Source organism: Lineus longissimus, chromosome 1 (genome assembly GCF_910592395.1).
Source record: "Lineus longissimus chromosome 1, tnLinLong1.2, whole genome shotgun sequence".
In the NCBI taxonomy this organism is placed as follows: Eukaryota; Metazoa; Nemertea; class Pilidiophora; order Heteronemertea; family Lineidae; genus Lineus; species Lineus longissimus.
In genome coordinates, this window is record NC_088308.1 from 17899610 (window position 1) to 17910480 (window position 10871).

A 10871-nucleotide genomic window follows, 5' to 3' on the forward strand; every position below is an offset into this window, starting at 1 on the left:
TTTATCTCAACAGTTTTGTAAATACAAGGACCGTTTTCAGAATTTCCGTCAGATAAACTTCCATATATATTTAAGGCAGTTTGTTTAAGGTGTACATGTTGCCAAGGGCAAAATTACCATGACCAAACACAAGATTGCCAGTGACATACGGGAGGCATAACTACCATGTGCTCAAAAGCGTTAGATTTGCCCAATTTCTTTAGGATCGTTTCGAGTAGATAGATTAGAAGATTGTGTAAGAGGATGGTGACACGGATCTTTTTGCAACCTCACATGTACCAAAGTCAGTATTAAGCAGCGTTCATTGCTGAAATATGTACTTTACAGAGTATTAGGCACCCGTAACCTCATACAAAGTAAGCTTTTTGAAATGATGATGGAATTGTCTATATAAGCGTAAGATCAGTTAATCGAGGCAACCCAAACCTACTCTATCTGGAGTTATTGAGTTGCGACGCTTTAATAGTTGGATTAAAATGCTAAGTGACTTGGCAGTCTGGAAGCGATGTCACTTTAATGATCAACGATGACATATCGTTTAACCTTGCCGTTTTTACGGTTTAATCGCTTTCAGATGATTGATCTAAGGAACTGTTACTACCCTGGATGAGAAAGTTGCAGGCTCTTCAATAGTGCGCTGGGCGGCGTATATTCGACGAGCAACCCCTGACTTTTGCCCCCCGCCCCTCCAAAGTTTAACTTAGAATTGCGGGGTTACAGCTTTGCCGAACCTTGCAAGGTCCTCGCAACTGATACAAACAAGTTGTTTCATTGTTTCTCAACATACCAAGCTTCTGCCAGAGCACTTGGAGGCAGACTCGACATTCTCGATTGCTACGGCATTTCTCAATCTTTGCCTATTGCTCGCTTATGCTAAAGTGATCCAGGGGCAAAAGTCGCTCTATATGTGGTCAGGTGTTTGATAGTTGATGATTTTCCATTAGCGTATATATCCTTTTTCAGGGTGGTGGGCGGATGCTAGGCCGACAATCGTTCAAACAGAGTAAGCCTTAAAGCCGCCGAAAGAACACAAATCAAGGAAAGCGTGTGGGCGAATGAAGGTTAGGGCAACACTGAACCGATGCCAAATCATCGTTTTCCGCTTAGAAAGTGAAGAAATATCTATTATACATCCCTACAGATACGTCTTCCAGCGGCATGATTCCCCGCTCTGCTTATTAAACTGGTAATTCTCTGCTGAAATAAAACCCACACGTATACAAACGAGACGCCGAAAAAATAATACTTAATGTATAAAGTATATTGATCCTTATGAATTGCTGTAACTTTAAATGGTTAAAGAATTTCCATTAGCAAAAGAGGTCCGTATATGCCACAGTGGGCGGTTATGTGGTCGACAGTCAAAGAAGTCGAATAAATCCCTAATGCATGCATTGAGAAAAACGCCGGGGGAAGAATATAACTTGGATGTGGGTAGAGCAGCCTGAGGTCAAACTTTGAAACGGACATCAAATCATCAACTTCGTAAAGTGTCGGATATTCTCCACCTCATCAAACAGAGAAGGATCCTCGATTTACGGTTGGTAGGCAGATTGGGCTATTTTACTGCATTTCGCCCAATTCCCAGGTCGATCGACTTTACAGCGAGCGAATGATAGAGCAATTTTCTTATAACAGATCATCCTTATTGCCCATTGTTGCTCGGAGAGAGAATTCGTGATGTTTTGTTCCATTCACCCTAAATCGGTTTTTGAGAAACAAATTGACAACCTGCCGGATGACAGGGCAGGACCACTTTAACTGCTCCTAAAGGCTTATTAGAAGATATTTCCCTTTATGCCGCCCTTTTCATAACATGATGCGCCAGACAGTAACCTTTCCTGTCCGTTGCAGAATTCGAATATTACTGCTACCAGAGAGCTGTCACATTTTTCGAAAGGCAAATAACATGTATTGTCCGGAGGGGATAGCGGAGTATTATTTACAATTAAGTAATCGCACTAAAGAATGATATAATGTTATCTTAATTAGCAGCTTAGGATAAAAATGAAGACATTCGTCTCCAATGGCTAAGCAGGCATTGCATGCAATGTGATAAAGTGTGATGTATAACAAGAGATACACAATGATATGTATTACAAACATGACACTAAGAAAGTGATATCGAGGCAAGATTATTGTTTGTCCTTTGCAGCGAGACGCCTAAAAAGTGATAATTACTGCAAATATGATTCGGAGAGTGGAGGACGTGATTTCCAGGGAGTTATAACGCCTCCGCGGCAGAACTGGCGGCATTGTTACACAGGTAAGCTGACGTCCAGGGTACCGTTAATTAATCCCCCAGATTTAGTTATCAATCGCTTGATAGTGATAAAGATTATCTAACGTCTTCAGTTTGATTATGAAAAGCTTGCTTCTTACAGCCAGCCGCTTAAAAAGTTGCAATTTATAATTGAAATATGATAGATAACTTGGAGAACCCGGACTTGATACTCTGGACAACGATTAACGAAAGCAAGGGCGGACAGTAAGATGAATATATATCTGCCCGTCCAATCTAAGAGTTCAATAATAATCAGGACAGATTTGTTAACCGTTGCAGTATCAATAACTTCAGTTCAAAGACAAAGGCTGGGAAAACAACTCATGTAGGTCTTCAGTCCAAATGGAACGAAACGGTGCGTTCGGCCTATACACGGAAATACTTGGGGCTATATGATGCTGACAAAGTTGATCCGGCTGGAAAGTGCGTTATATCACAAACGTTGATTATGGCTGGAATAAAGTGCATTTCAGGTGCGCCCCGCCTCTTTCGTTCAAAGCCGGGGAGGCAAAGGACGAGAATGGGTGCCACAGTCCCCGGCTACGTTTGAAGGGAGTATAAGATAATGAGGTTCATGATACAGTGGTACGTGTACATATCGTTCTCGTTCGTGTAAACTCTCTTAGTCTTAACCTCCACACATTTGAAAAAAGAATCAAATGATAAAAAACTGATTTCCTTTATGATACAGGACTAAACGGTAACCGGAAAAACGCCGACCGACCGACCGACCTACCGACCTACCGTCATATCCCTTTCGCTTTTCTATAGCACATGTATCTGTGTAGTGCCCAGCGCACTGGACGTGATGGATTCCGACATGTCTGACAGCAGCATCTTCAGTCAATTATACCGGGAAAACGAACCCACGCGGTAAGGAACTGATAACGATACTCTAAAGATATGCTTTGTCTACATGGTCGGTGGATATAAAAACATGATTTGGGCCTAATCTATGCACTGTAGTTTTCCTACTCGAGTGTCTCGACCGATGCAATGCATGAACTGCAACGCGCAACATGCATTTGTTGTCATTTGAACAGCGCACGTGCGCTTGTTTACAATTTCATTTCACATGACCTGCTATCGTGGGTTGTATATATCAATTGACCTATGAGACCTGAGACTCAACTACAAAACTCCTTGGGTTGGTAGGTCGGTAGGTCGGTCGGTCAGCGTTTTTCCGGTTACCGGACTAAACGTCGTGAAATCATGTATAATAGTGAGGTTTCGCAACCGCCCGGTTAGGCCCTTCGACGACGTTTATCTATTGTTCAGGTAAACTCACACAATAGATAAACGTCGTCGTAGGGCCTAAACGGGTGGTTGCGACGAGGTTTCGCAACCACCCGTTTAGGCCCTACGACGACGTTTATTGTGTGAGTTTACCTGAACAATAGATAAACGTCGTCGAAGGGCCTAACCGGGCGGTTGCGAAACCTCCCTAATACTTGACATTTTCTTCTCTATGCTTCCGGCCACGTTTTTCCAATCTTGGTGAGCAGCCGCAGAAGGAGGATATTGTAGAAACCCTCTTGGTGACCATCTTAAAAGAATTGGCACTGATAAGATCTGGTCATGATTAACGCATAGACAGAAGCCACATGGAGAGCGCAGTAGTCCCTGTCTTGGGTCAGTGTAGGCGTTGTCACGACCATGCTCCAAACAGCGCTAATGGACGACTCGGGCGTTCTATCAGACATTTTATATCAATTGACGGGAGACACGCAACAGCTCCATTAGCAATCTACAGGGAATAGCCACGCTCCTGACTTTCTTGATATAGGATTGATACTATGAACGGCATCTATCTTTGGTAGGAGATGGTAAAACCTATTGCATAAAGCATCATAAGAAGATTTCCGCCGGTAATGGTGTAGGTGACATGATATAAAAACGGTTTGTTTAGGAGGTTGATCGTGATATGCATGATAACTTGCTCAATGTGACATGAATGTGACACAGACACGGACACGACATATTTATTAATAGTGCTAAGCATGTGATACAGAATGCGCTGTATGCGGAGTGACATGTATCGACGTTGTGTTTACATGCAGGCACGGCAATTCATCGTTGTGCATGTTCGATAGTTGATACAAATTTACAGGTCGTGATGTAATGTTCTGGCAATTCGACGCGTAGTACATACATTGTATAATAGGTGAAACAAATGCACAAGGGGAGGTTGTTCAGGCAGTTCTTCGCGGTACATGCATTGTTTGAAAGTGACACGCATGTTTAGGCAGCTTGACGTGTACATGCATTGTATAGGTGACACGCAGGTGCAAGAGGTGGTATTATTCAGGCAAGTCATCATGATCGTAGTGCATTGCATTGTTCAGTGACATGCATGTGCAGGAGTTGACGCAAAGGACGAATCAGCAAAAAATCAGCTATTTCATTTGTGAAGAAAAGCCCGGTTATTTAGATATTTAGATACTTCGAGTTGTAAGAGGATGAAATGTTTACTCTTTTACTGACGATATCTGTGCATGTCTGGAAGTCATATCGCTAGCATCATTATGTCCACCATGGGAGCGAGATTGAATCGATATTCCGATATTGCTTTTCTGTGCGACACTGTTATCAGACCTTGTCACAGGTACCAAAGTCAATATCCTGTTCTATTTTGGGAAATAAATGTGACAGTTACCGGACTATTTCTGTCACGATCTAATAATAGTGATTTATATTTAGCTGAAATGAATACAAATGGCGACACGAAAGGACTCCGCCCGCCTCTACTGCAATAATACACTTCAAGCATGCACAACGGTATTCTTGTATATTCCGTACGTTGGAATTTTTAAATTTTTTTTAAATTGAATTTGAGATTTTCAACTAAATTATAATAAGTCGTATACATTTCACCCAAACTGCACTTTATTTTTTACCACGAAACAATGAGAAGATAACGCTATTATCTGGGCTAAATTGAAGGGCTATTTATTGCGTGGCACTTGCACCATTTACTGGTACTAATCGGTGCAGTGCAAGAATTTTGGCAGAGGGCACGAGAACCCGAGTTTGCAAGTTAGGCATGGCAAGCAATTTCATATCGATTCTGCTCCCTGATTCACCAAGTGCTCCGGCTTTGTTGATCGAATGTCGATGGTGACGGGTGACCGCCGATATTTGATTGTGGAAGGAATTGCACTTGCAAATAATCTGCGGGGTAAATACGCACTGTTTACTTGGAGGAAGCTTAGGCAAATGGAAAGCGCATTGTAGTTTGCTTGTGTTGCTACATTACCATTTTGACTGATTTGGAAGGTGATTTGGGAATGAAATTTGATGGGATCATGGGCACCTGGAAAATCGTGCAGCGACTTTCGGTTCCACATTGAGCTGTGAATGTCAGTGGTGCGCCTAAAGTTTGTCTTCAGTTAAAATCTGCCTGTTCTTCAACAACGGACATACATCCCAAATGACATAAGCAATAAATGTTAACGGTAAAACAAGCAAAAAATGTTCGTACTGGCTCTAGCGCCTAAATTCATTGTAATAACATTCAGTTTCCGATACTATTATGTTGCCATTTGTCCCCTATAACCACAACTCTGGCATATTGCGCTTAAAGGTTATCCCAATCATGTAGTCGATCAGCAAAAATGCACTTGCAAGTTTATTTACATGCTATTGTTTTGCCAGAGGCGAAAACGATGTCGTTCGTAATTCAATACACATGATGAGAAACAGTTGTGACGCCATTCGTGATATTTTGGTATCTGTGAAAAATACGGGGAATTCCAACGGACCTGTGGCTATATATACGTTTATGACAGAGTTATAATATTTCTTGCATTGTTATTGCTATTTTAGGCATGATACACTGGCGGATATGCGAGCGGGCATACCTATTTAACTTTTACTTAGATCATGTTCCCTTACTGTTATAAGCATTTGGAGATTTCCCAATACAGCGATAGTTTAGGTTCCAAGATTTATTTAATCTTTGAGGTGTGAAAACCGCGTTACAGTCGGTTTCAGAAGTAAATGTCCATATCCTTTTCAGCCCCGCGCTGTGCGAAAACTACTGAGGGCCAATTTGTTCTTTCTTTTTCGTACAGTGGACAATGGCATTTACTTCTAAAGTCGACTAGAGGAGGTGGTTTCTTTTTCAGGCGCGACAGGAGCTAGTTGTGACGTCACCGGGGTTAACGGACGCTGTGCCTGGCGCTTACACAGTGTAGGCGTGGTGAAATTAATCGAACACAACAAAAATACACTTTTACCACGACCGTGCACACTAAAGATGAATCGCATCGTAACTGCCACTTAGTAAAATTACTATGACCTTATCAAATTATGCTACGCCAGTATTCAGGAATTAAGCAAAATGCCAACATGACCTTAACATAAGGAATAAAAGGTACTAATCATTTCCGAAACTCAATTCGAGCCACCAATACCTAAAGAAATCATTTGTTTGTATCAAGGAACGCGATTGGCCTAATCATAATCACGTGACTACTCCCACGCGACAAACGATTTTCCAGATGTTCAAAACAGTCAAATAGGTTTCACTTTGTCTGAAAAAGGGGGCGACTGTTTAAACGATTTTCACATCAATGTTACTGGATTTACACAAATCTCCTCGGAGTTTATCAATAACAAATGGGTTTGCTTGCAGGCAATCTGACAATGTTGAATAAACAATCTACCAATTGACAAAAAATACGCACGGCACCTCAACGGTAAGGACGCTTCAAGCATTCATCATAATCTTAAGGTCGTAAAATGTACCAAATGCCAGGGTTTTTTTCGCCGAACTTGGCAGCTACACTATCACCGCATACGTTCTGATAATACAGGAATTTTTGTTATCTTATTTTGAGTTCAATTAAATGATGATATAGAAATAACAAAAACTGTGCTCCGAATGCAATAGCGCAGCTGTAAAAAAATGACCCTGAACTTGCAAGCGGTGGTCTTTAACCATCTAGAATCATATCAAAACAACACCGTGCAAAGTATCCAAAAAAAGTAAAAGGGAAGTTAGGCTATCCTGAAATACGAACAAAAAGAAATTGAGCGACGTCATCTATCAATGCAAACACACGAGATGCCACCGCTTCTTCCGTCGTCTGTTAGCATGTTTAGCGGAGAAAGTTTCGAGACTATAATTCGAATCTAATATCGTCTTTGCAAACGATCGGACGATTGGTAACCGCGCATCAAAATAAACAGATCTATTTTAAGGCAAACAATAACCACAACATACACCAAATAATATAAAATATTGATATAACATACATTGTATTACATAACATATTGATATATCATATTAATATATCACATGGCAGGCTATTTCGACAAGCAGCCATTTGTTGCGATGTTTATTACAAACGATATATTGAAAAAGGATACCAAAAATGAAGCAGCTCTTTTCCCCAATACTATCTTCAATAAGATAAAGATGTAACTACCGGCGCCGCCAAAATATATGGTGATGCAATCGAGATCTGTTTTACAACTGGTATTTTCATAACCATGAAAAACTTGCTGATCGATCTTAAGGGACGATGTTCAATCAGTCAATCAATAATTTGTGCAGCGCCTAACTCGAGGAAACAATTTCCTCATCTCTCCGGCGCTCTTAAAAGAAACTTCTAAACAAATGAGTTTTTAGCATGAGCCCTTAAAGATAGAGTTGAGTCAGCCCTGCGGAACACAGGGACGTCGGAGGGGGTATTCCGAAGGCTTGGAGCGGCCATGTAGAATGCTCTGTCACAAAAAGTCTTGCCGGCATTTTGTGCGCGGAACAATTAATGATTTTGGTTTCTTTTTTTCATCCTTAACAAGGCTAAACTAACCCCATATTTGTATCGATGTCATTGATCGGGCAGAGTTGCCGAGTTCTATCAAGACGACCTGGAAACAACAGTTTGGCATGGCAACAATGGGCTAATGATAAAAGCATCAATAATATACTGATATCCTTTCTTTCACTGACAATGCTCTCGTGGCCGGAAAGGTGTGGGTGATGTAAGGCACAGCTGGACAAAAAATGCTCCCGATTGGATGTCATCATAACATTACATTTCCACCAAAGGAAGATACGACACTATAAATGTAATAAAACAAATCATAAGAACGTTACACTAAAAACGCATTACTTCGACGTTATTTAGTTGACAGACGCCATTTCATTCTCCGGGGACGAGGTTCCAACCATTTCTTGCGCCGTATGAACTTTCGGCGTTACGCAATTACGGCGTCCTCCTCGCATTTCCGCTTGTAAACAGCGCACTTAAAATACATGTAAAGCAAACCGAAATGGGATACAAGACCAAAGTTAAAAAATCAATGACAGCCACCCTGTATATAGCACGGCAATGAATTGTTAAATTGACAAACCACGAACGCATGCACTATTACTTTCCCGACTAGATCGATCTTACAAACACATAAAACTGATTACATATCGCGCGAATTGCAACTGACAGCTCCTATAGTGACGTAAAGTGAGCGAATAAATCATCACACGTTCTGTTCTCGCAGAGAAACGTAGGAAAAAAAAGCCGGGGGAAAAAGGCTCATTGGCGTTTCGATAGATACCGGTTATGAATGGTCTGTTAACATACTGCCGGTTGCTTGATATCGCAATCGCATTGTCACACTAACGGCAGTCTCTCTCGAATGCAAGTTAGTTTTAAGAATAGATATTAGGTTGAGGCTAACACGGCCACTAAATCACGATGTAGTTTATGGTAGATTTAAGCCAGGTTACTACTGAACGCGATTGCGACAACACCGGCGTTACGGCTTCTTTTACTACGTCTCCCTGCACACCCACCCAGACAAAGGATCTGGTCCTGTGATCACGCATCCCCTCTGCTATAATGAAGCTATTGCGGTCAGTGGCAACACACCCTTAGACCAAAAAAAGGCAATTTGACGCGATTTCGCATGAGTTTCATTCACTACGCATCACATTACTGCAATGTTTGGATGCATTGTAGCTTGAATTGGCAAAACCCTTTCGCTTGCGCTGTTTCAATCGCATGTTCAATGGGAACCTACCCTTACCTCGACCAAAGGATGAGAGCATTAATTTTGATGGGGTATCTTTACGACAACGCCTGCGGAACTGCGACCAACAATGCAAGGATTGCATGTGTTGTGCAATTCATGCGAAATCGCATCAATTCGCACTCAGAGGAACCCTTGTACCCTTACTTGGCCACTCATCCATTTTAAAGAAGTTCGATTTCCATCACACGGGTGCGACAGGCTTGCAAGCACACCTAAACTACAAGTACCAAACATTTTTCATGAGGACGTTGCTAACCCTGATCAAAACGTTACACTAATACAGTGCGAATCGGGTTCTATTACCCGGGCTATTTCACACCAGTTTGTAATCTCAACCTGAGTCAGCCGGAGCTATACTCCCACTTTTGGTGTCAGATCCTATGAGGAAAGAGTATCCTCATAGCAACAATAGACGTGAAGCATAAAAAGACAAACTTTCCTTTTGAAAGAAAAGAGGTGATAGAAAATAGTTGAGGTAGTCCGAGAAGTTATCGAGTCAAGTGTATTGTAATGAACACGCGCCCACAAGCGAAGGCACTCAAAGATCTACAATTAATCAAAGAAAAAGTTGGGGGAGTAATATCAACTTACCGAAAAATGCCAAGTCAGTTTCCGACCACTTTACCAATACCGCTACCGGAGTCTACGGATTCGATGTCGTAACGCGATTCTGTGTATAGCCTCCTCCGTGAGAAATGACCAAGATCGTGTCGCCCTGGCGGAGCTTGACTCCAACTGCTCTACTGTCTGATGCTGCTTCGGACCTTTGTTCATATACCGGCGATCGATCAGAGCGTGTGCCGGAGATTGGCAGAACCGTCAGTGAGGAGCGCACATAGCGCCGTTTCTCAGAACTTCGATCCCGCGAGATGCGCGCGCGAACAGAGTGTAAACACTGAATCGCCGACAAGGTGATATATAACACAGAGCTTTAGTTCCCGAAAAATGGTCAATCGGGAGACAGTCGATTTTTATGTTCCGCTGATGTATAAAACTGAATATATCCTTGTTACCTTGTGAGTTAACCACAGTTCATACCTCAGTGTTTCCCGTTGTCATTGTACCGCCAACAACATCAGATCAGTATACCGAAGTCTTTCAGTAAATAAATCATGAATGCAGCAGCGTTGCTATTCGCGTCAGTGACGGAAAAGGTTGGGGGAAGAACGGTTAGTGCTGTCGCTAGAGTAGACAGTGATATATAAAGAATACTAGATGAAGTGGGGGCGCTGATTGGCTGCCTGATTAGAAAGATGTAGGCTAAACCTGGTCACGTGGAGTAGCGTGGCTAGGACGCATACTGACACGAATTACAACAAATCAAGCACCGTGCACCGCGAATACGAAATGTTCACAAACTAAAACAGCCCTTAACTGCATAATATAACACGTGGCAAAATATGAACAGATAGCTGATACGTTATTAGCGCCATTCTTTTTATTTATAATTTTCATAGTGTATCGTTATCACATCATTATCACCTTGATTGAGGCATTATGATAGAAATTGCAAAAAGTTCGTTTAGACACGTTATATAACCTCTAA

General features: G+C 41.8%; 1 protein-coding gene across 1 annotated transcript in view; it reads right to left on the minus strand.

Moving 5' to 3' along the window:
• LOC135489506 (ras-related protein O-Krev-like) overlaps positions 1–10180 on the minus strand; it is a 37171-nt gene extending 26991 nt beyond the window's left edge. The window contains exon 1 of the mRNA XM_064774892.1: positions 9917–10180. The gene's annotated coding sequence lies outside the window, so the exon portion shown is untranslated. The remainder of the gene's footprint in view (positions 1–9916) is intronic.
• Positions 10181–10871: the final 691 nt, after the last annotated feature.